We start from the raw sequence: 25,059 nt of genomic DNA, 5'->3' as shown, positions 1-25,059 counted from the left end.
GTTGACAGTAAATGTTGAAATAAGTGAAAATGTGCTCTTCTAACCTCTACTTTAAACAAAAAAAGGATGAACACAAGGGTACAAAATATAGAGAAAGCACATCCATTCAGCTGGTAATGTATTTAGTCAAGGTGGATGTACGCACCAAAGCAATAAGCTCTTTGTGGGGTTTGATAACCAAGCACATTATTTTCTTCTCCAGAAGGCCTTTGTTATATTCTCAAGAAAATAAATCATGTATAAAAATACATCCCCAAACCTCACTGTGTATTAAATAAAAAATCTCAAAGCTGTAAAATGCCAATAGTCTTCCTGTTTCCTGCGAGCGGGCCTTGTCACAAACCACAAAGCGCTTTTGGCACATTTGTCCCACATGGTGGTTTTATTTGGATGTTGAGAAAAAAACATTCTCAGTCAATTGAATGCCATTGATAATACACAGACTGGCTTCTGTGCTGTGTGAGAACGCCAATGCAATCCAAATTCTCACTCATTTATGCCAGGGATTTGGTGTGCCATGGGAAAGCACTGGAGGTAGATCCACACATTTCTTTCCCCTACATTTGTTTCCATGCTACTGTCTTGCTGAGATTGAAATAAGCCTCCAGATTACTTGAGGGCCTTTAAATGCAAATTTGGACGAGTTTATAAAGCTTCTCCTGTAACCCTGTCTTATCATTTGCCTACCAGATTAGTGTCTGTCTGGGATGGGATCCTGCCTATAGACTCCCCATTAAGCTGTAGTCCAGGGTCCACTTACAACCCCCCTCCCCCCCACACACACACACACACACACACACACACACACACACACACACAAGGGGAGAGTTATGACCCTCCTATGGATATCTACGGTGTGACAAGGTCAGTGTCGACTGTGTTCACAATGAGCAGGAGCTTTCAAGAGACTTGTATGTTTGGCTTCATGTACAGTAAGTGTGTGTGTTTGCATATGTTAGCATGTGTCTTTTCATTACTAATATTCACCAAAATGTCCTGACATTTGCATGAAACGTTACGATTTAGACTTTTCTAAAAAATAGAAAAAATGTAGGCTTTGGGTTAGTGGGCTAGTTTGGGTTAGTGGGCTAGTTTGGGTTAGTGGGCTAGTTTGGGTTAGTGGGCTAGTGAGTTTTTGTACAAGCCAGTCCTGTCATCTACTCAACGGTATCACATGTCAGGACTAAACAAGGGATCCTTTATTCTGTCATCAGGGCAAAGGTCCAAGACATTCAAGAGATTAACTTATTAATAAGCAGATGAAAAATTGTCTACTAAACCATAACTTCCCTTACATCCTGTGGATTACAGAATCGTCTGCAGTGAGAGTGGTTTCCACCCTGCATGAACCTTTTTGCCATAACAGATGTTTGAATCTGCTTTGAGATATTGGCTCTGATGGAAATCCAAGGCCTCTAAGCACAGTATTTATGGTCCCAACATAAAAGGCTTGTGGAGGCATTTATATTTGATTGGCACCACTTCATTACTTAATGATTTCAGAAGACCTGTGAAGCGTGAGTCTGAGCCAGACGACCTGCAACCCACCCAGTAGATACTTTGGACAGGTACAATGCCTACACAGCTTTATTTATTACATTACAGACAAAAGAAATGTCCCATTAATGCATTCATTCAGCTACACATCAACAGTTATAAAGATGGCCCCCAGGACAGCCCAGTGTGGTCACTCTTAAGTCCCACAGATGTTTTGTCATAGTCCACCAAAAGTTCTCGGATCATTGTTTCATGGTCTCCTGGAGATTTGATAGAAGGTACATCAGTATTTTTCAGAAACACAAGTGTAGTTGTTTGAAGCAGGACAGCCAGCACATTAAATTACTAAAGATACTGCCAGCCCTGTATGTATGTGTATACATACATACCCCTTATATACATACATACATACATACATACATACATACCCCTTATATACATACATACATACCCCTTATATACATACATACATACATACATACATACATACATACCCCTTATATACATATATACATACATACCCCTTATATACATACATACATACATACCCCTTAAATACATACATACCCCTTATATACATACATACATACATACCCCTTAAATACATACATACCCCTTATATACATATATATGTCAAGGTAATCTATCTTCTAAACCGCACAACCATACAAATGATGTAAGCCCATAACGCACTCACACCATCTTTCAAGCCCAGCCCACTGTTATCTTCCAGTTTTACAGAGGCAGAAAGGTCAGGTCAAGGTCATGACGTCTGTGGGATGTGGAGGAGGGGCCCAAGCTGCAATCTATCACAGTTCTCTCCCAGGGCACGAGGGACCCACCGGTGAGGGAACAGTTCTCTCCCAGATGCTCGGTGCAGGTGAGACCCAGGGCACGAGGGACCCACCGGCGAGGGAACAGTTCTCTCCCAGATGCTCAGTGCAGGTGAGACCCAGGGCACGAGGGACCCACCGGTGAGGGAACAGTTCTCTCCCAGATGCTCAGTGCAGGTGACATTGAAACATTGACTTGGACATTGACTTGGGTGATCTCACATGGCGGAACACTAATTCTTCAGGATCCATTCAGGATCCTCTCATCTGCTTTTCACAACCAGATTAAGCCTAGTCCTTGACTCAATGGACAAATCTCCACTGGTGTTAATCTAGGAATAGGCCTGATGGGTAACCTCCACTGGTGTTAATCTAGGAATAGGCCTGATGGGTAACCTCCACTGGTGTCAGTCTTGGAATAGGCCTGATGGGTAACCTCCACTGGTGTCAGTCTTGGAATAGGCCTGATGGGTAACCTCCACTGGTGTTAATCTAGGAATAGGCCTGATGGGTAACCTCCACTGGTGTCACTCTTGGAATAGGCCTGATGGGTAACCTCCACTGGTGTTAATCTAGGAATAGGCCTGATAGGTAACCTCCACTGGTGTTAATCTAGGAATAGGCCTGATGGGTAACCTCCTCTGGTGTCAGTCTTGGAATAGGCCTGTTGGGTAACCTCCACTGGTGTCAGTCTTGGAATAGGCCTGATGGGTAACCTCCACTGGTAAAGCCTGGTGTCTATCAGGATTCAAGAGGACATGCACTGTTGCGTAAAGAGCCACTGACTAACGTCTCAGTTGACTGGATCAACCTGTGACAGTGTGTTCATGTTTCATGCCTTGGGTGTAGTGTTCTGCCTTGGTAATCAGCATGGCCCTTAATTACAGTGCAGCTGCACAGACAGACAGCCTCAGTTAAGCACCAGGAAGAGGACCGTCCCGTCTCCCAGATGTGGTTCAACAAGCCCATCATCCTGATCATTACGGAGACGTCAGGTCTCACGACACCCTTGGATATCTCTCAACATGTATTGTGTCTTAGTCCATGTTTCCCCTTCAATAAGGAATGTTAGATTCTTACAATTAGGTCCAGAAATAATTGGACATTGACACAAGTTTTGTAATTTTGTCTGTTTACCAAGATATATTCAGGTTACAATTAAGTAATGAATATGGGCTTAAAGTGCAGTCTCTCAGCTTTCATTTGAGGGGATTCACATCCAAAATGGAGGAAGGGTTTAAAAAGTAGCCCCCTCTTTTTCAAGTGACTAAAAGTAATTCAACAATTGTCTCAAAGGCTGTTTCATGGATTATTTCATGAAGTATGGGCTATTCCTGGAGTTGATTCCAGGTGTGGCATTTGCATTTGGAAGCTAATGCTGTGAACCCACAACATGTAGTCAAAGGAGCTCTCAATGCAAGTGAAACAGGCCATCCTTAGGCTTCAAGAAAATCCTTCAGAGAGATAGCAGGAACATTAGGAGTGGCCAAATCTAAATTTTGGAACATTCGGAGAAAAAAAGAACGCCCTGGTGAACTCTGCAATACAAAAAGGCCTGGGTCGTCCAGGGAAGACAACAGTGGTGGATGATCGTAGGATCCTTTCCATGGTATAGAAAAAACCCTTCACAACATCCAGCCAAGTGAAGAACATATCATTATCCAAGTTCACCATCAAGAGAATACTTCACAAGAGCTAATAGAGAGGGCTCACCACAAGGTGTAAACCATTCATAAGCCTCAAGAAAGGCAATATTAGACTTTGACAAAAAACATATAAAAAAGCCAGCCCAGTTCAGGAACAGCATTCTTTGGACAGATGAAACTAAGATCAACCTGTACCAGAATGATGGGAAGAAAAAGGTATGGAGAACGCTTTGAACGGCTCATGATCTGAAGCATACCACATCATCTGTAAAACACGGTGGAGGGAGTGTGATGGCGTTGGTATGCAAGGTTTCCAATGGCACTGGGTCACTAGTGTTTATTGATGATGTGACAGAAGACAGAAGCAGCTGGATGAATTCTGAAGTGTATAGGGATATATTGTCTGCTCAGATTCAGCCAAATTCAGCTAAATTGATTGGACGGCACTTCACTTTACAGATGGAAAATGACCCAAAATATAAGAAAGAAACCCAGGAGTATTTTAAGGCAAAGAAGTGGAATATTCTGCCATGGCCATGTCAATCACCTGATCTCAACCCGATCGAGCATGCATTTCACTTGCTGAAGACAACACTTCAGACAGAAGGACCCATGAACAAACACCAACTGATGACAGCTGCAGTAAAGGCCTGGCAAAGCATCACAAAGGAGGAAACCCAGCGTTTGGTGATGTCCATGCGTTCCAGACTTCAAACAGTCACTGTCTACAAAGGATTCTCGACAAAGAATTATTATTTAATATTGAATTAATTATTTATGATTGTGTTAATTTGTCCAATTACATTTGAGCCCCTGAAATAAGGGGACTGTGTATGAAAATGGTTGCAATTCTGAATATGATATTGATATTTTTGTTCAATCCCTTGAAGTAAAGCTAAAAGTCTTCGATTGCATCTCAGTGGTTTCCTTTCAAATCCATTGTGGTGGCATACAGAAGTATGAAAATTGCGTCAGTGTCCAAATATTTTCTGACACGACTATACATGTAGGACTAGCTTGGTGCTCGTCTCTGGACTGGTTTGAGCCAACATCTCTTCAGGGCCATGGCACAGGATGGTGCTTTGATCTGGTTGAGTTCACACATCTTGGCTACTGTGTGCACGCAAGCGTTGGTACACACACACACATGCACACCCGCACACACACGTGTGCACACACACACACACACACACACACACACTCACACATTCACCTCTGCCTTCCAGAAGGTATATGTTGAACCTTGATTGGTTGTCATTCCTGTTCTCTTACAGAGGACATCTTCGAGCATTGGGTAATAACATATTCATGACCTGAATGAGCACGGACAGGTGTGAGAGTAGAATGGGCACCAGCCCATGTAGCTGAAGCCTTCCTCCTGGGCATACACATGTCCTTCTGCTGTAGCCCTAACAGATTTTCAGTGTTCAAAGTCGGCCGTCTTTCCTTTAAACAAAATCCCCCTGCTGTGTCCGATGCGGCCGGTGTGAAAAACACGTCTTCACCTCTGCTTACTGTGGCCCAGTGTGGATGAACACATCACGGCTCCGAGGCATGTTCTGAGAGCCCTGCCTTCCCGGGCCTTCCTGCCTCGCCTGTTGGCCCAGCTGTCTAATCTAAGCCAGGCTTTGAGGTTAGGGTGGCTTGGCAATCCTGATTCCTATCTGTCGTCTTCTGAGGGACATGACATCACCCTCTGAAGGTTCCGGCACTGCGCTGCCTGTGTGGAGTTGCCTGCTCGGCATATGATCACAATTACCATGGATCCGCCGGGATAGTGGCGGGTTGGAGAGACTCATTTGAACCTATGTTACGTAAGGCTACAAGAAAGGCTATGGTAGCGCTTCAAAGCTAAGTAAACACATTGGACAGGAATAGGGCCGGTTAACTTCTGATGCTGTTTGAGGCTGTTGAATGCTAGCTATATGTTTTAGCATTATAATGATAATGTCGATTGTGCACTCGTCCACATAACCTCAGAATGTGTCATCACAATGAATAACAGAACATCAGCAATTTCGCATTACACCGTGAACATGTCCTAACATTTGATTCCACGCCCCGCTGTAGATGATAAAACGTCCTCATCGTCCACACATATTCCTTGGCTAATGTCTGGAATCATCAACAGCCATGCAGACTTCATTGGACAGCAGCCCCATTAACATTTTACAAGGGGGTTGCCTCGTTCTCAAATTACCATCTGTAGTCTGAATGTACAGATGATTCAGGCAGAGGTCGGGAGCCCCCACAGTCCCGCCCTGCACCACCATGTGTCACATCTTGTGTTTACAGTTGCCTCGCCTTGTAAAAGTCAGCTTGTCTTGCCTGACTAACCCCTCCTCCGAGGTTGGCTTGTGCTCTCTTGCAGCGTCTCAGCTCCCTAAATACAGGAGATGTAGCCAGCATGTGCCTTGGGCTCCTCGTAAAACAGCCTAGCAGGATATTGAAATAATGACTGTCGCTTGCAAAAAAACGAAAATAAAAAAAAACAGGATAACTCGCTCAAATAATTTCCTCGTGCATTTGCTCCGGCTATAATAAAATCTTCCCAGAACACTCAGGAGTTGTCTGTGCTGACCTAATCTAATGAGAATGGAAGAAACAATGCAACGGCCCAGCCCGGTGCCCAATGTGAATCTGTTCTCTGGGCTTTTGCCCTGTGTGCAAAAGTCAGGAAAAGGGGCAAAGCCCAGTGAATTAATGGCTAGAAGATTTATTTGTTTGGTGTAATAAGGACTGTAAAACAGTAAGAGCTCTGTCGGGGCCTAGCAGACCTCCTGCCCCGAGGGTACAATCAAATGTTGCCAGTAAATCAATAGAGCTGGAGGAGGTTTTTATAACCGGAGTTTAACAACAAGCTCTAAGTGCTCCAGGTGGCAGGTCATTTGTTCATTAGAGCGACTTATCACAATAAACAATGGCAACTCTGATTGGGCTACCCCGGTGTGCTGACGAAAAGAGGACCAAGATCTCAGGTGGGCATGGGAAGGATAATAAGGCTGGCAGCAGGCAGGGAGCTAGCAGAAGATTAATACCGTAATTATCTACTGTATGGAGACACTACTGTGGGGACAGCATGTGGGTTACACAGTCAAGCTTCCCAGTGCTTCCACATCAACTGCATTGCAGAGCACTATGGTAGGATTTGGAAAATTTTCTCAGAATGCTTTTTAGCTTCTGCATAAATGTTTTTATTATTTCACAGTACGGAAAAACTTAGTACGCCCCTTACCTTTACCATCATATGAAATGTCTACAATTAGAAATAGCTACACCAAAACAGGTGATAATGATTAGACAATCATTGGACCGTAACTTGTGATTATCCAGTTTTGTAACACAACGCATGATCAAAAGGCCTATCCGAAGGCCCTGAGAAGAAAGATTATTGATGCCAATGAGTTTGGGAGAGCTCACAAAGACATTTTCAAGAAATCCAAGATTCATCATTCAATTGTCCAACAGATCTTCTACAAAAAGATGATCAAGACCACTGACAATCTTACATAGGACCACTGACAGTCTACATAGGACCACTGACGGTCTACATAGGACCACTGACAGTCTACATAGGACCACTGACAGTCTACATAAGACCACTGACAGTCTACATAGGACTACTGACAGTCTACATAAGACCACTGACAATCTACATAGGACCACTGACAGTCTACATAGGACCACCGACAGTCTACATAGGACCACTGACAATCTACATAGGACCACTGACAGTCTACATAGGACCACTGACAGTCTACATAGGACTACTGACAGTCTACATAAGACCACTGACAATCTACATAGGACCACTGACAGTCTACATAGGACCACCGACAGTCTACATAGGACCACTGACAATCTACATAGGACCACTGACAGTCTACATAGGACCACTGACAATCTACATAGGACCACTGACAGTCTACATAAGACCACTGACAATCTACATAGGACCACTGACAGTCTACATAGGACCACTGACAGTCTACATAGGATCACTAACAGTCTACATAGGACCACTGACAATCTACATAGGACCACGGACAGTCTACATAAGACCACTGACAGTCTACATAGGACCACTGACAGTCTACATAGGACCACTGACAGTCTACATAAGACCACTGACAATCTACATAGGACCACTGACAATCTACATAGGACCACTGACAGTCTACATAAGACCACTGACAATCTAGATAGGACCACTGACAGTCTACATAGGACCACTGACAATCTACATAGGACCACTGACAGTCTACATAAGACCACTGACAGTCTACACAGGACTGGTCATCCCATCAAACTCAGACCAAGAGTTGACTGAAAGATGCTTATAACTTTCTGTAAGAACACCAGGGTAAATCACAGGATCTACAGGCCTCTCTTGCCTGACAATCAATGTCGGTATGGATGAAAATATCAGAATGACACTGCACACACTCAGCCTTTGTGGGAGGTCAGGAAGGAAGAAGCCTCTGCTCTCAAATAAGAATACCAAGACAACTGATGTTTGCCAGCAAACAAGCAAAGCTGCAACAGAATGGCTCAAAAATAAGAAATGGAGGGTTATAGAGGGTAATGGAAGGTTACAGGGCTTTATAGAGGGTTACAGGTCATTATAGCGGGTTATGGAAGTTATCAAGGTTTCTAGAGGGTTAAGTCCATCAACAGTGAGAGTAGTGGGTTAACAGACATGTTACCAATTGATGACCTGACAGGAACTGTGGAGCAGCTAGATTTTGTAATTATACACACTCTGCACTCTTCTTCTAGTGTAGACAACTGCTGCATAATTTACATGCCCATTAGCCTATCAATTACAGTGTAATTACAGAGATACATGAATAGGTTTTATCATATTATAAAGCAAGTCATTAAACAAATCAACAAACAAACAATCAGAGTAAAAATGGGGAGAAAAACAACTAACAAATAAATGAACAAGTAAGCGTAAATTGAATTGAAAGGCAAAAGATTTAATTTGTGACATGAACCCAACCAGCTGGCCTCTGTTGATACAGACTGATCAAACTAAAAAGGAAGGCATCATCCCCGAGCTTCTCACCTGTTAGTTTACCTCCAATTCAACTGTTCTGCTTACCATCTCATGATTCATTACTGTGATTAATAAGCCAATCATGTGAAACAAAAATACCACAGCCTGCCGTCGCAGACAGCCTCTCCCCGTAAGCCTTTTAAAAATGCATAATCTAGACTGCATAATGGAGATCTCTGTGTGATGAATTAATGACAGGGAAGATTATAAGCGAATGCATTATGCATGATGAGAATTACCTTGGAGTGAAAACAAGCACAACTTCTATGGAGGTTTGCTGAAGCTTTGACCAGCAACTGCAGAGATTTCAACAGCACAACTAGGCCTAGACAACCTCTCAGTGGGATTGTATTAGTCATAGCAGGCCGATATTCTGGTCTGGAATGTTACATTTAGTTTGACACAAAGCAGATGCAGGCCCGGTCTGCTGCTAACACATTGAAAACTTGACAGTATGCTAGTACACTGTTGATTCTAGCCAGAGCTTAGTTTATGTGACTCCCCTTACCTTTAATCTTTTATTTATTATTTTATTATGATATATTTTTTAATACTTTACCAAGTTGACTGAGAACACACTCTCTGCCCCAACCTGAGAACAATTAGGTTTCACGGCCTGACTCAGGTTACCTAATGACAGACTTGTAATTTTCAGCTTGCTGGCTCGGGGACTTGATGTAGCAGCCTTTCGGTTACTGGTCAGATTCACTGAGATCCCCTAAATATCTGGTCTACAGTCATTTATATGTGTGCCCGCCATAATATTACCTTCAAGCTGCAGAACCTTTTGGTCTGGATTGCGGTCTCCTACACCCCTGAGAATAGTTGCAGGGGAGGAGACGGGATGAGCTGGGGAAGTAATAAAACAAGACAAGAAAACAAAACAATGTTACACAGGTCCAAACCAAACAAAGGGTGACAAGATTCACTGGTTGAAGAAGAACTTAAATAGGCTCAGTCAAGAAGAACACCGCTGAGGGCGATGATGAGAAAAAGGTGTCTTTTGCTCTGAGCGAGGGAGAGAGGGCATTGAATTCCACTGGCACGGCAGGCCTGCCAGGACATGACACTCATATGGATCTTAAGATGAATACACTGACTGGATAAGAGCACTTGCAAAAAGACCCAAATGTAAGTTGTCCACAATTCTGCGTCTTATGGTGGTCCTCTGGTGCACTGCTAGAACATCAGTGAGAACCTGGCCCACAGCTCTTCCAGGGAAGCATTTCTCCTCTCTCTTTCCTCAGTATAAATAATGCATGAAGGCCTAAGCAAATATACGTATATGTTTTTAAAAAAAAGTCTACAAATCTTAATAGTTGACACAGCTGACATGTTTTGCTGGAGGAAATTGAACAATCCACCTTGAACAAACCTAGACTTAGGTCTCTGTGAACATTGCCTTGAGAAACTCTAAAGCCAATCCTCCAAAACTCCACCACTCCCTTGGTACATTATATTTTACACTGTCTAGCCAGTCAACATTTGACTTGAAAACAAAGAACTCATCTTCTGTCACCTCTTTGAATCTGACATGTCATACACTGGACTTTTCACAGGTCCAAGACAAAGGATCCGCAGAATGACCCACTGCTGCCTGCAGAAGAGCCCATTCAGCATTCACACAGAATGTTGCTTGAGGTCAGGGGGCTAATAAATCTGCAGGAGTTAGACCTTGTAATGGACTCCAGGAGGGATGGAGAGTTAAACAGCGATGAGCAATGGAAAATGTTGGCAGGGAATGTACATCTGTAACCTTCCCAAACGTGGAGAAGATAGGAAGGAAACGGCAAACGTTTAGAGGCCCAGCAACGGGTTCTATTTTTGGAAGTCGAGGGGGAGAGTTATGGGGTCCTGCTAGCAATTGAGCAGCCCATGTGGAGGTAGTAGCAGTTCAATAGTCAACACCACATGGTGTTGGGCAGAAAGTGAGGAAATCAACACACACAATGGCAAACTCGAAAACTCATCCAGATCTTAAAACATATTTTTGGATTGCTTGCCTTGAGCCCTGAGTGTTCACAAAGAAGGCTTCACAAATTGACCCAGGAAACAGATATTCGTCAAACCAGTAGTGCACCCTTCTAAGAGGTAGAGTGTGGTCGTCTTTAGGACTGTAATGAAGATGTTTAGGCTCCCATTTCCTATTCGGCTTTTGCCTCACATTTAATTGTACAACGTGTCAAATGTGAAACAGAATATACTGTATGGGCAATCGGTAATAAGATGGTCTTCTTCCAGATATATACATATATATTTTTTTCCTGCAAATGCTTTGATTTTGACTTTGAAACGATTAAAACATAACGAAACATGCTGCTGAAGAAAGAAAAATGCATTCAGTACTGTTCAGTCTTAATGGTCAATGTTTTATAGAGATTTAGCAGTTCTAATTTGGCTTTTATTTATGTCGTGCATCTCATGGATTTGTTCTTTATTGGGTCCAACATCGCCTTATCTGTCTCATGTCTGACTTGGGAAAATAAATGCACCCAAGCCAGTTGGGTTGGAATGTCAAATTTCAAGAGTCATCTGCAAGCATAGAAAGTATTTGAGACAGTAAGCACCCAATACGTTTCAATATGTCTGCAGGGTTTTGTGTCATAAAGAACATGGCCACCTACTTACAGGCTAGTTCAAAATAGTGTATATATACAGTATACATACACTCACCTAAAGGATTATTAGGAACACCTGTTAAATTTCTCATTAATGCAATTATCTAATCAACCAATCACATGGCAGTTGCTTCAGTGCATTTAGGGGTGTGGTCCTGGTCAAGACAATCTCCTGAACTCCAAACTGAATGTCAGAATGGGAAAGAAAGGTGATTTAAGCAATTTTGAGTGTGGCATGGTTGGTGGTGCCAGACGGGCCGGTCTGAGTATTTTACAATCTGCTCAGTTACTGGGATTTTCACGCGTAACCATTTCTAGGGTTTACAAAGAATGGTGTGAAAAGGGAAAAACATCCAGTGTGCGGCAGTCCTGTGGGCGAAAATGCCTTGTTGATGCTAAAGGTCAGAGGAGAATGGGCCGACTGATTCTAGCTGATAGAAGAGCAACTTTGCCTGAAAAAAACACTCGTTACAACGAGGTATGCAGCAAAGCATTTGTGAAGCCACAATACGCACAACCTTGAGGCGGATGGGCTACAACAGCAGAAGACCCCACCGGGTACCACTCATCTCCACTACAAATAGGAAAAAGAGGCTACAATTTGCACGAGCTCACCAAAATTGGACAGTTGAAGACTGGAAGAATGTTGCCTGGTCTGATGAATCTCGATTTCTGTTGAGACATTCAGATGGTAGAGTCAGAATTTGGCATAAACAGAATGAGAACATGGATCCATCATGCCTTGTTACCACTGTGCAGGCTGGTGGTGGTGGTGTAATGGTGTGGGGGATGTTTTCTTGGCACACTTTAGGCCCCTTACTGCCAATTGGGCATCGTTTAAATGCCACAGCCTACCTGAGCATTGTTTCTGACCATGTCCATCCCTTTATGACCACCATGTACCCATCCTCTGATGGCTACTTCCAGCAGGATAATGCACCATGTCACAAAGCTCGAATCATTTCAAATTGGTTTCTTGAACATGACAATGAGTTCACTTTTATTTGTCATTTTTCCCCCTCGAAGATTTCAGTTTGTTTTTCAATTGAATTGTTCACATTATAAGTGGAAAAAGTTCTGACATGATTTATCTTTGTCTCATTCTTTTACATCACAAAAACCTGGCATTTTAACAGGGCTATGTAGACTTTTTATATCCACTGTATATAATATATGCTTGTGTTAAGTAATCAAGCTTTATCGAAATGCAATGAATACGCTATATTTCAAAACGTGTGCCTGCTCAATTCCATTCCAAACAACTGTTAAGCAGCACTTACGATGCACTTTACAAAGAGCGGCGTACGTGGATGTTTGGGAAACATGCATAATGGCGCTCTCCACTGCTTGGTACCGGCTCGACTCAACCAGCTTTGGGAGCTTTTCCACTGCATGGTACCAGCTCGTATCTTCAGTCAGTCGGCATGGTATTATTGTCAGTAATTATTAAAGCAATTATTTCTACATTTTATTGAGATGGAGGGGTTATGTAGGTTGTTTTAAATGTGTTGGTGTTGCCATGTTAGGTGTATACACTTAAATCTAACAGAACATTGCAGTTACGTCATCTTTGATCCTGCAGGGCGATAATTCAGTTCTTCTTTTTTCACTGTTTTTCAAACAGGGTTTGTGGCCATGTTATCCAGATTTAAATTACTTTTGATTTGCCACTTTCAACACTTAATTCAGTAGACTTTTCTGTTCATTGTAGGGTTTACGCCAGTTGGCAAATGCTGGCTTTTCGCCGGTATTACGTGTACGATATCTCCGTTGTTGTGTGTGTCGCGTGTGTGTTGCGTTGGAGATGGAGTTATGGCAGTTTTCCTGTGATGTCACTATGGGCGGGTACAAGGTACTATCTGCAGTGGAAAACCAACCGAAGCGAGCCGTCTAGAGCAGAGTTGAGCTGGTACCATGCAATGGAAAAGCTCCCAAAGCTACATGCATCCTTAAACTGCCGTAATTAAGTGCCATGTTATGGGGAAACCTGGCCCTGACCCTTCGGCGCTTGGACTCCACTAGACCTCTAAAGGTGTGCTGTGGTATCTGGCATCAAGACGTTAGCAGCAGATCTTGTAAAAGCTGCGAGGTGGGGCCTCCATGGATCGGACCTGTCAAGTCAACACCTAAAGAATTGTGGAAAAATAGGTTCTTAAAATATACATTGAAATGTGAGTTGTTGACAACTCGAGCCTCTCAACAGACAGTTGCCTGAGCATTAAATTGCATCCAGAAAAGGCCTGTTGTGGAAATGAGCCAGTTTTTCCCCAGTCTGTTGTTGCCTCTCATAGCAGAGGTAAACTCAGAGAGAGTGGGACTCTCACAAAACACTGAGAGCCTCTCCAACCCTTCAAGTAAACATATTAGAATGGGTTCAGATGGCAAAATTGACAATACTCTCCAATAAGTAGAGATGACAAAGAGTAGCTTTGATATGATAGAGGCTTCAACATGTCTCCAGTGCCACATGAAGGGGTTTCAAAGCTCCCCCTTTTAAAATCTGCCTCATTATAAATCGCAGCCACACCAACATTTCTTTTATGGTGCCGTGTTTGGATGAATAAATGTCTCTTTTTCCGATTTGGCACACAGCATCTCCACTGTAGACTGTCTGACAACCACAAGCTGCCAGGTCTTTCCATACATGACGGAACGCGGAGAGCCCGGAACTTCGCTTCTGGAAGTTATGAATATACAGTCATGCATTATAGATCTCCCAGTGAATTTATTCATTTATTCATTCAAAAGTCGGAAATCTAAGCTGGCCAAATCGATGAAATATACTTCATCTCTGTCTACCTAATCATTCGCTAATGGCCACTATCAATTGTCTGCCTACAGCTTGTACACGCAACAATGTTGCAATTAAACCAAACAAGGGCTCAGCGTCAACCGAAAGATGCTTCTGCCTTCAGTCCTAGGTTAATGAATTGATTACCTTCCGCTGAATTTAATATATTCTGCCCATCGCTCTTCTTTATTTATTTAGATAGCACATTCTTTACACTTCTATTTCTCATTGGGATTTGGATGTGATGTGGTGCTTATTGTCTAGGTTAGACATTTGTATAAAAAAGGGTTTGGGTACATATATTACATATGCTGTCAGCAGTTCCAAAGATGTCACACAGAGCAGTATAGATACGTCTTATTCTTCCTCAGGCCAAAGTACACATTTGAGCTGTAACTGGCAGTGAAGCGTACATTGAGCTGCTCTAGTCTGCTGTGCTGCATTCCAACCAGAGGCAAACTCTAGCTTGCACTTTTCCACCGCGTGCTGGTTATTTATTTATTTGTCCCTGTCGCCGCGTCGACACACACAACACAGTTCAACACTCATTTTTGGAGACGATGTAACTTATTTAGTTTGCCCCCAGGGGTTACTCCCCATTACAGAGTTTATGTCTGTGTTACTGTCACCATATCCCCATGTCTTCATAAAGCCACATGCACAACCACACTGGTGTGCTGGTATCGGCTGCGCTAGGGTGTTGTTGGGTGTATAGTGTCAGGTTACCTAGCCTGGAAATCCTTATAATGGACACCTGGAGTGACCGTGAAAAGCCTTTTTGCATTTGTTATCCAGGTCAAGTTGTAAGGCATTCATAATGCAACTGGGCCACGCTCAGATTGTTTCATATAACATATCTGCTCGGTATATAAGGGCTGTTTTCTGGGAGAGAAGACTAAGACCTTCTGGTGGGCGCATTTGTCCACCGCTCCGAAGACTTTGCCAATTGATGTGCACTAACGTACTTCAGCTCGCTCCCTCTGGGCAGGAGCTGTCTACATCATTTCATCAGTACTCTTATACCTTCCCATCTCAAATATGCTCTAGGTGCTGTACACCTTACTGTCAATGATAAAATCATTGTTCAGCTGACCAACGTCCACTCTTGGGTTTGGCCTTATCGACACTCATCTCTTGGCCTGTCTTCCTCTGAGTGACGTGCCATGGTTTGGGGTCAACCAGGTCTCTTCCACTTTCCAGGCATACAGTGTGATTGACACAAATCTTATTGGAAATGTTTCTGAACGAGACAGGCCTTGAACAGGCGCGTGCCTGCTCCAAGATATCAGAGGACCTTTCGATAACAATATTGAGTAATGGAATCAATACATGAAGCAGTAAGAGAGGCCTATGGTTGAAATCGATGTTGTCCTATGATAGCTGTGGCCTTTCACAAATTGCAACCTTTTTATTAGCGGCCTGAGACATGTCCTGGCCCCTTGCTGCGGATCAAGAGGTCTGAGTCTATTGACCAATCAGCAGGGTGTCACAGGTGTCAAAACCACCGCTCCTTATTGACAATTAGGCTGCTTTAGAGATCCCAGAATGCAACAGGAGATGACATCGGGCCTCGGCTTTGATCTTGACCCAAAACGTCATTCTGGAAATGTGAAATTCTCCCGCCCACAGGGGATTCCTAATGTCTTGTCATAAGATGTGTATTGGCTCAGAAACCACAGAATGTCTGTCACTCCTCAGATGACCCCTGTTTCCTTGCGAGGGAATAAAGGATCTGACGGTATCATTTAACCTCTGCAGTGTGCAGCCCTCTCCAGCCACACATCACTGTGGCCAAGATAGTGCATTCTTTTATGAGGGTGTGTACCAATGGCTCTAGATGGACTAGGTAGAATGTACACGTGTTTTTATTATGAGTCTGGTCTGCCCTGTTCTTTCTGTCCTCTGTTTCTCCAAGCGGTATGGGGTTTCAGGAGAAGGCAGCCGTTAGACATACTTCAGCTTGCTAAAATTGACCATAAACAGCTCATTGTTTTAAGAGGCCAGACGTGGTCATTTGATACCAGCACTAGATCTAGCTTCTCGCCCCTAGCTATCCTGTTATTTAACTCTCACAACACACAAGGGGTTCAAGGAATGAAGTAATGTCAGCTACAAAGCAAGCAGTTATTACTGAAGATGAGAGAGCTCTTAGACAGAGGGAGACAGCTAACAATTAAATCTTACATTACAGTGGAATAAAATATCTTAGCTACTATTATTTGAATCAAATGTGAGTCACATTGAAGTAAACCTTTTCTACCAAATGAAACTTATCCCAGGTACCCGACAACAATCAGTGTCACAAACCACCAGGTAGCACTATTCAGGAAACTGAAATGCAGGAATGTGACATGACCTTATTACATCTTTGTTCTCCTTCTTTGTGTTACATTCTGGTTAAGTATGTAATTTTCTAACTATTTTGTAGCTTTTAATATAACGTGTTATATACCTAAACATTAGGGAGTCCAGTGGTCTCTCTCCCATCCGTGTGATCGCAATAGCAGCGTGATGACCAAATTCCCAGCATAACCCTTTAACATCCTTTATGTCAGCGGTGACCTAAAAGGAATTGCCCGAGCTGACAGCAGATGGCGCTCTTTGGGAAGGAGAGGCACGTCCAACCATGCTCACTGTGCAATTCATCATCGTTCTCATTCTATGTCTTCAAACCCCTCAGAGAGGACTCAAGCATGTCATTCTCTGCAATCATTTACCTTTGCGTACGAGAATGTCACTCTCCTCTCTCCACGGCCTTGAGGTGCATCGTGGGAGTTAGAGTCCTCATAGTTTGGACCAGAATCTGATTCATAATGATGCAGGCTGGTGATAAACTACTGTTGACTGTCAAGGAAACTATTTGTTCCACCAGAAGTAATTTAAAGCAGAGTAAGACCTAGGTGTAGATGCTGAGCAGAGCTTTTGCAGCTGCCTTTATGTTTCGGGACACTATTAACCTTCCCCTATAATTACAGTGTGCATGCAATAGAAGACTCACTGTCGCAGACACAAGTCTTAACAATAAACCCTGAAGTGAACAGTGCAAAAGTACAATGAAAGTCCCAGTCACGTTATATTTACAACAGCTTCTTATTACACTGGGATACTGTATAGAGAGTAAACATGATATGTCCTGTCACCTATAAACTCGGCTCTTAAGAAAATAGTCCTTCTCAAGACCCAAATGAGAAATTAACTTACCAAGACCCAAAATAAGAATGTTGGTGAATGTTGGCTCCCATTTTCACATTTTAGTCTCCTTATTTAGAGAGACTTACAGGAGCAATCAGGGTTAATGCTCTTGCTCAAGGGCAGGTCACTGTATCCCTTCTCTTGACAGCTCAGGGATTTTATCTAGCAACCTTTTGGTTATTGGAAGAATGTTGTAAGCTAATGAATGTGCCATGTTCCATCCCAACCCCTAGTTTGAGAAATCCTGTACGAGCAATCTGTAGGGAACCCCCCCCTCCTCTGTAGGTCTGTCAGCCCCTTCATCTCAAATGCTAATGTTTTAATCTGTCAAAGTGTTGTTGAGAACCAATCAGGTATATTGCCATGATTAGATTAAAATCGGAATTTTTCGCCAACTCAGCAAAAGCCATATTGGTAGTCAATTAAAGATCTGTGCTAATATGATGGGGGACAAATGATCCCCTACTAAAATGTGCGACAGCCCAGCTCTAAAAGGGTCACTGTCAATGACCTTGAAGTTCTTCATTATTATTAATACAATCTGCTGGTTTCAGCATATGCAATATTTTCACGCGTCTCAAATGAAATGTCAATGAAAACTGTCTTAATATCAGACTCCCAGACAGTCCAGCTTGTACTTTTCCCATTTTCTGAACACAATAGAAATCAATGCGCAGAGTCATTCACATATTCATTAAGAAAATGTGCCCACAGTTCCTGGCTATTTGTGAATTGGGCTGACAGATTGTTCCCTTTTCACATTATTCCTTTGAGTTAGTAGCGGACGGTGGGATTCAGATTCGGACACTCTTTCTCACTTCAGTTAATAGTGCTACTTTATGCTCATCAATCTTAGACTTCAAAAGATATTGATTGCTGGCCAGATTAAATCAGAGTTATTCTACTGCGATGGCCATTACAAAATGTAGCGATCCCAGTGAAATGGCTCTTGATTTAATGTGTGCAAAGCCTTTGCCTTCCTGTACTGTACCAATGAGACCACTGAGAAGGAACTGAGTACGAGCTGAACGAGTGGACCTGATTTGTACTCCGTGTTATGAAATGAATTTCGATCTCTGTGGGATGTCTCTCTCTCTGCTCAATTCTCATCCACAGCTCCATCACAATAAAGCAATGCATAAACCCACCCTGGATGCTCTTAGTGTATATTGACTCATAATGATACTTTAGTTGGTGACTATATCTGGGCATAGACCCCATGACCTAGTGTCTCTGTCACTGACGTAGTCATCGTATTGGCCAACGGGCCTGCAGGTTCTTTAACGACATCGCTGGTACTGACTCATCTTCCACACTCTTTTGGACCGTGGCTCACTCTCCCCGGTGCTGATGTCACCACAGTGCCAGGGTGTGCCAGGGTGTGCCAGGGTGTTCTGCGACAGGGTTTCTGGGTAAGCTGGGCCAGGGCGCTGACCAGAATGTACCGTAAGTCAGGTGAGTCACTGTTATTGCACTCGGATGAAGGCAAGTCGTGGGATCACAACTCAGTTGGACTGGTGGTTCCCAGCCTTTATTTGCTACGCAAATACCCACTGAATTATTCTCTGCCAGGAAAAGCCCTGATGCATCCCCACATGTTAAATAGCCCTGATGCATCCCCACGTGTTAAATAGCCCTAATGCATCCCCACATGTTAAATAGCCCTGATGCATCCCCACGTGTTAAATAGCCCTGATGCATCCCCACGTGTTAAATAGCCCTGATGCATCCCCACATGTTAAATAGCCCTGATGCATCCCCCCGTGTTAAATAGCCCTGATGCATCCCCACATGTTAAATAGCCCTGATGCATCCCCACATGTTAAATAGCCCTGATGCATCCCCACGTGTTAAATAGCCCTGATGCATCCCCACGTGTTAAATAGCCCTGATGCATCCCCACGTGTTAAATAGCCCTGATGCATCCCCACATGTTAAATAGCCCTGATGCATCCCCACATGTTAAATAGCCCTGATGCATCCCCACGTGTTAAATAGCCCTGATGCATCCCCACATGTTAAATAGCCCTGATGCATCCCCACATGTTAAATAGCCCTGATGCATCCCCACATGTTAAAGTAGAGTCTCCAGAACTCCAGGACTGTTCTCTCGTTCCCATTTTATTTTACCCATGACACAGTCTCCTCCTTTTACCTGATGAAATCTCCACCCATCCTGGGCGATGATTAGACTACGTGGAGTCTCCCATCACGTCACCTGGAGGACACCTCGGGTGCCTCACCCACAGTGAAATGTAGACATGATCCAGTTTAGCAACTTTAGTCATCAAAACAGTGCTTGAGGGCATTGACAGTGCAGCAGTTGGTTTGACCGAGACAATTCTCTTTAGAGCCTATAGAGTTGTGAATCACCCATCTGCACCCGAGCCCAGGACATAAACCAACGACAGCTTTAATTACCAGACATAAAACGCACGGTATACCGTGGTCACTCCTCTACAAAAGGACTGGAATCGTATGATTTCACTGAGATGACTGCAGGACACTGGATGAGAGAAAGAAGAATGTAATGTAAATTGATGAGTCCCATTGCAGATGTCGTAAAATGCAATTGGTGAATTCTGTAATTTACACGTTTTGGGATAAGGTGAGCAGAGAGGATTATAGGATGTGCCATTAAAATGTCTGACGTATATTTCTAAACCTGTATCCACTCTGGTTATCTAGTTATAATGTTAAACATGTATAAGAATTGATTCATGTGAAATCACTTGGTGGTTCTTTCAATCATACGAGAAAACTGTTGAATTGTGTGGTTGTTGGTTTACACATATTGTGCTGAATTGTGTAGTAAGTCATTGAATTAGTGCTCTGTTAAATAATAATTGTTGTTCTTGTACATTTGAAAGAAGAAAAAAACGGTCCAACCCTTAATTCTATATTCTAATCCCAACCGCCTAACCTTAACCTCTAATCCCAACCGCCTAACCTTAACCTCTAATCTTAACCGCCTAACCTTAACCTCTAATCCCAACCGCCTAACCTTAACCTCTAATCTTAACCGCCTAACCTTAACCTCTAATCCTAAGGGGAGGGATTTGTTTTAATTAGGATTTCCTTTTCAAGATAATGTTTTCTCAGCCTTCTCAATTGTGTTGCCTCTGTTGTATTCCTTCGTTTTGATGAATAATTTGAAAAATAAATAATATTCCTATTAAGCACGTTTTCTGGGAGATGACATCTGTACACTGACACTCATCAAACACCAAGAACACTTACCGTACATGTTGTGACATGGCTCTACAGTCCTGTGAGGATGATGATGATGTGGATGAAGATTCTGGCTGACTAAGTGGGCAGATAAGATCTAAGCGCTGGTTCTGCTGAGTGCATTCAGTGGACAGCATTACATCATTGGTCTGCTAACCGCCTTCCTGGCAAACTGAGCTGAGATCAGCGTGTAATGAACCCCTCCCACCAGCCGCCCGGCAGAGACACCGACAGCAGAACCTTAATGTGCCCCCCCCCACCCCCATGAGAAATTGGAGAGCCACTGTTCGTCGGCAGTCCAAACACGACCCATATCAGGTTCACTTTCAGGTGAAACCGCTTCTATATGTACGCAAATCAGAACCAGAATCCCAGTGTTTGCTGTACCGCGTTGTCCCATAAATAGGAATCCCAGAACATTCATAGACAATTCATAAACTTGGTTTCGATTTAGCCCAGACATCTCATCCATTCAGGCCACCGTGTTCCCAGGTTGTGAACGGCCCCACAACACTCAATACGCAGTCTCTTATAAGCATCCCAGACGGATTGCAGTGAAAGCAAATAGGCTGTCTTCCCTGTCCCTGTAGTTCTGTCGCAGTGTCCATGGTGTCATTGGGGACCAACATCATAAAGATGTATGGCTGTATGATCTAATTTCACCGGGCTGAGATGGGTGACTCTGGCTCCGGTTTCACCTAACTCCCCCCGGTTAGCCCACCGCTGACACCATAATGATGACAAAGCCTAACCAGTAAACCATCACCAGCTCCACCAGCAGAGTGCTTTTATGGTGCAATGAAAGTGAAGGATGAGGCATCACTGTCAAACGGGCTCCTGCAAATCACCAGACGTGCCCCGGCGGTTGGTGCCGGATCGAGACAACAAGTGCTGGCATCGAATCGAGCGGTTTGTCAACAATCAGAGAATGTCACCGGAATGTGGGACGGCAAATCAGTACAGCCGATCATCTGTGGCTCAAACCCGACAGAAGAAAAGATATCAGCGTCCGTGTTGTAGCTTGTGTCTTTAGAAACGGGCCACTTTGAAGTCTGTGAAGACGGACTGATATTCATACCTAATGCTGAAAATAACGGTAGTAACATTTCTCATGAAAACAATCAGAGACCCTTTACGCCAAGGGACCTTTTTTTAAAAGGTAGTCATGACAGCTTATGAGATGTAAACACAAGGCTTTATTGGTCTCCCTGTCCGCCGCCTGATTCCTGTTTCCCAATGCCAAGTGCTGGCAGCTGGAGCAACAAAGGGCCTGAGAACTTAAGGAGGTACATAAACAAAGCTGCTAAAGCATCCTGCTGAAGAAATGAAGCCCTAAACCGTTTCAACGAGTCACCACTGCTCCAAGTGTGTCGAGGCAGGTGGCGGCCATTTTGTTTGTGCATGTAGTTTGTTTTAGTAGTGGAGCAGCAGAACGCACTGTAAGTGCCTCACATGGGTTGATCAGTCTTCCCTTCTGGTGATGTGCGGCACGCATTCTCTTGTCCTGGGCATGAAATCGGTGCTCAGACTGTGGGGTCATGCTTTTGGAGTGTCCTTTTCTTTTTCTGAGGTATTGGAGACATTTTCCTCTAAATGCCATTATGTTCCCAACAAGGAATCACTGGAGGCAGTGAGGACAAACATGGCGGTCTGCACACACACTGAAACTCTTCCCATGCAGCTCACTGGGTTACAGAAGACAACACTCTTCCTTTTTTGTCTTTACCCCTATTTTGTGTCAAGGCTCCAGTCTAGTCAGCTGAAAGGGTGTGAAAATGGATGCCCTGGATGATGCACTGAGTCAATGTTAATAAAAATACAACCATAACGTTGCTGCTCTGCTATCACAGTGTTCATTATTAATCTATATGTGAGTTATGGTTTATGGACTGTTTACACAATTAGGTCTGGAAATATTTGGACACTGACGCAATTTTCATAATTTTGGCTCTGTACACCACCACAATGGATTTGAAATGAAACAACAGAAATGCAATTGAAGGGGCAGACTTTCAGCTTTAATTCAAGTGGTTGAACAAAAATACTGTATGAAACTTTTAGGAATTGCAACCATTTTCATACACAGTCCCCTTATTTCAGGGGTTCAAATGTAATTGGGCAAATTAACATAGTCATTAAAAAAATGTTCATTTTTAATACTTTGTCAAGAATCCTTTGCAGATTGGAATCCATTGCAGACTGGAACGCATGGACATCACCAAACGATGGGTTTCCTCCTTTGTGATGCTTTGCCAGGCCTTTACTGTAGCTGTCTTCAGTTGTTGTTTGTTCATGGGTCTTTCTGACTGGTCTTTCTGGCAAAAACGTTTTGTTTTCAGCAAGTGAAATGCATGTTTGATCGGGTTGAGATCAGGTGATTGACTGGTCATGGCAGAATATTCCACTTCTTTGCCTTAAAAAACTCCTGGGGTTCTTTTATTTTGGGTCATTGTCCATCTGTAAAGTGAAATAAATTTGGCTGAATTTGGCTGAATCTGAGCAGACAATATATCCCTATACACTTCAGAATTCATCCTGCAGCTTCTCTCTTGTGTCACATTATCAATAAACACTAGTGACCCAGTGTCATTGGAAACCATGCATGCCCACGCCATCACACTGTCTCCACCATGTTTTACAGATAATGGTACATTTTGGATCATGACCCATTCCAAGCCTTCTCCATACTTTTTTCTTCTCATCATTCTGGTACAGGTTGATATTAGTTTCATGTATTCAATGAATGCTGTTCCAGAACTGGGCTGTCTTTTTTAGGTGTTTTGACCAAGTCTAATCTGGTATTTCTATTCTTGAGGCTTATGAATGGTGTGCACCTTGTGGTGAACCTTCTGTGTTTGCTCTCATGTCTTCTCTTTATGGTAGACTTGGATAATGATATTCCTACTTCCTGGAGAGTGTTCTTCACTTGGCTGGATGTTGTGAAGGGGTTTTTCTTTACCATGGAAAGGATCCTATGATCATCCACCACTGTTGTCTTCCGTGGACGTCCAGGCAATTTTGTGTTGCAGAGTTCACCAGTGTGTTCTTTTTTTCTCAGAAACTGTTGATTTGGCCACTTTTAATGTTCCTGCTTTCTCTCTGGTGAATAGTTTTTTATTTTGCAGCCTAAGGATGGCCTATTTCACTTGCATTGCCGCATGTTGTGGGTTCACAGCATTAGCTTCCAAATGCAAATGCCACACCTGGAATCAACTCCAGACCTTTTACCTGCTTAACTGATGAAGAAATAACAAAGGAATAACCCACACCTGTCTATGAAACAGCTTTTGAGTCACATGCCCAATTACTTTTGGTCCCTTGACAAAGAGGGGACTAGATATTAAAGAGCTGTAATTCCTAAACCCTTCCTCCAATTTGGATGTGAATACCCTCAATTTAAAGCTGAGAGACTGCTCTTATTCATTATTTAACTGTAACTTGAATATATTTTGGTAAACAGGCAAAATAACAAAACTTATTTTCGGGCCTAATTGTATACCTGTGGAAGACATAGCACCAATACCTACAGACCAGTCGGTTCAGAGGTCAGTCCGGTCAGGTCAGACACTCGTCCAGTCGAGTGAGAGGTCCATCCAGTCGGGTCTGGGATATATCCAGTCTGGTCCGGGATCAGTCTGATGTAGAGGGCATGGTGAAGGTGAGGCAGTAGACAGTACTGGGACGTGTTTGCATTCTGCACACTGAGTCAACACTCGCCAGACACACAGCAGGAGGACGGATGGCATGAGAAACGCATGTTCCATCCAGCCGAATGACATCACCGTCTTGGCTAGGCATCACAGCCATTTTCAATAGGCTCTCCTCTGTTGCCGAGGAGAGCCTCCACCAATCGCTGTCTTTTGTATTTAATGTATACAACACTGGTTCTGTGAGTGATCTGTGGCATAGCTTGTACGGGCCGACCCGAAGCGACATTATGCGATCACTTCAAGGGGGGCTGGCATCTGCGGCTCTAGGTCAGTCTGACTCTGTTCAGGGCTTTGTCAAATATTTGGAGCGGAACACCGAGCTGCCCTTGAAGGCTAGATGTTTGCATTGTGTATTTGACAATGCATTTTTCGGTGGCTTTGTCACGATAGAGCAAAATGTTTCCATCCGGGGCAATTCCTTGTCCTCTCCCATTTTTTTAGGTGTTGCAGATGTCAATTTGTGATCGATTTTGGTGGCT

The sequence above is a fragment of the Esox lucius genome, chromosome 15 (assembly GCF_011004845.1).
Source record: "Esox lucius isolate fEsoLuc1 chromosome 15, fEsoLuc1.pri, whole genome shotgun sequence".
Lineage (NCBI taxonomy): Eukaryota > Metazoa > Chordata > Actinopteri > Esociformes > Esocidae > Esox > Esox lucius.
Note: the sequence above shows the minus strand (reverse complement) of the source record.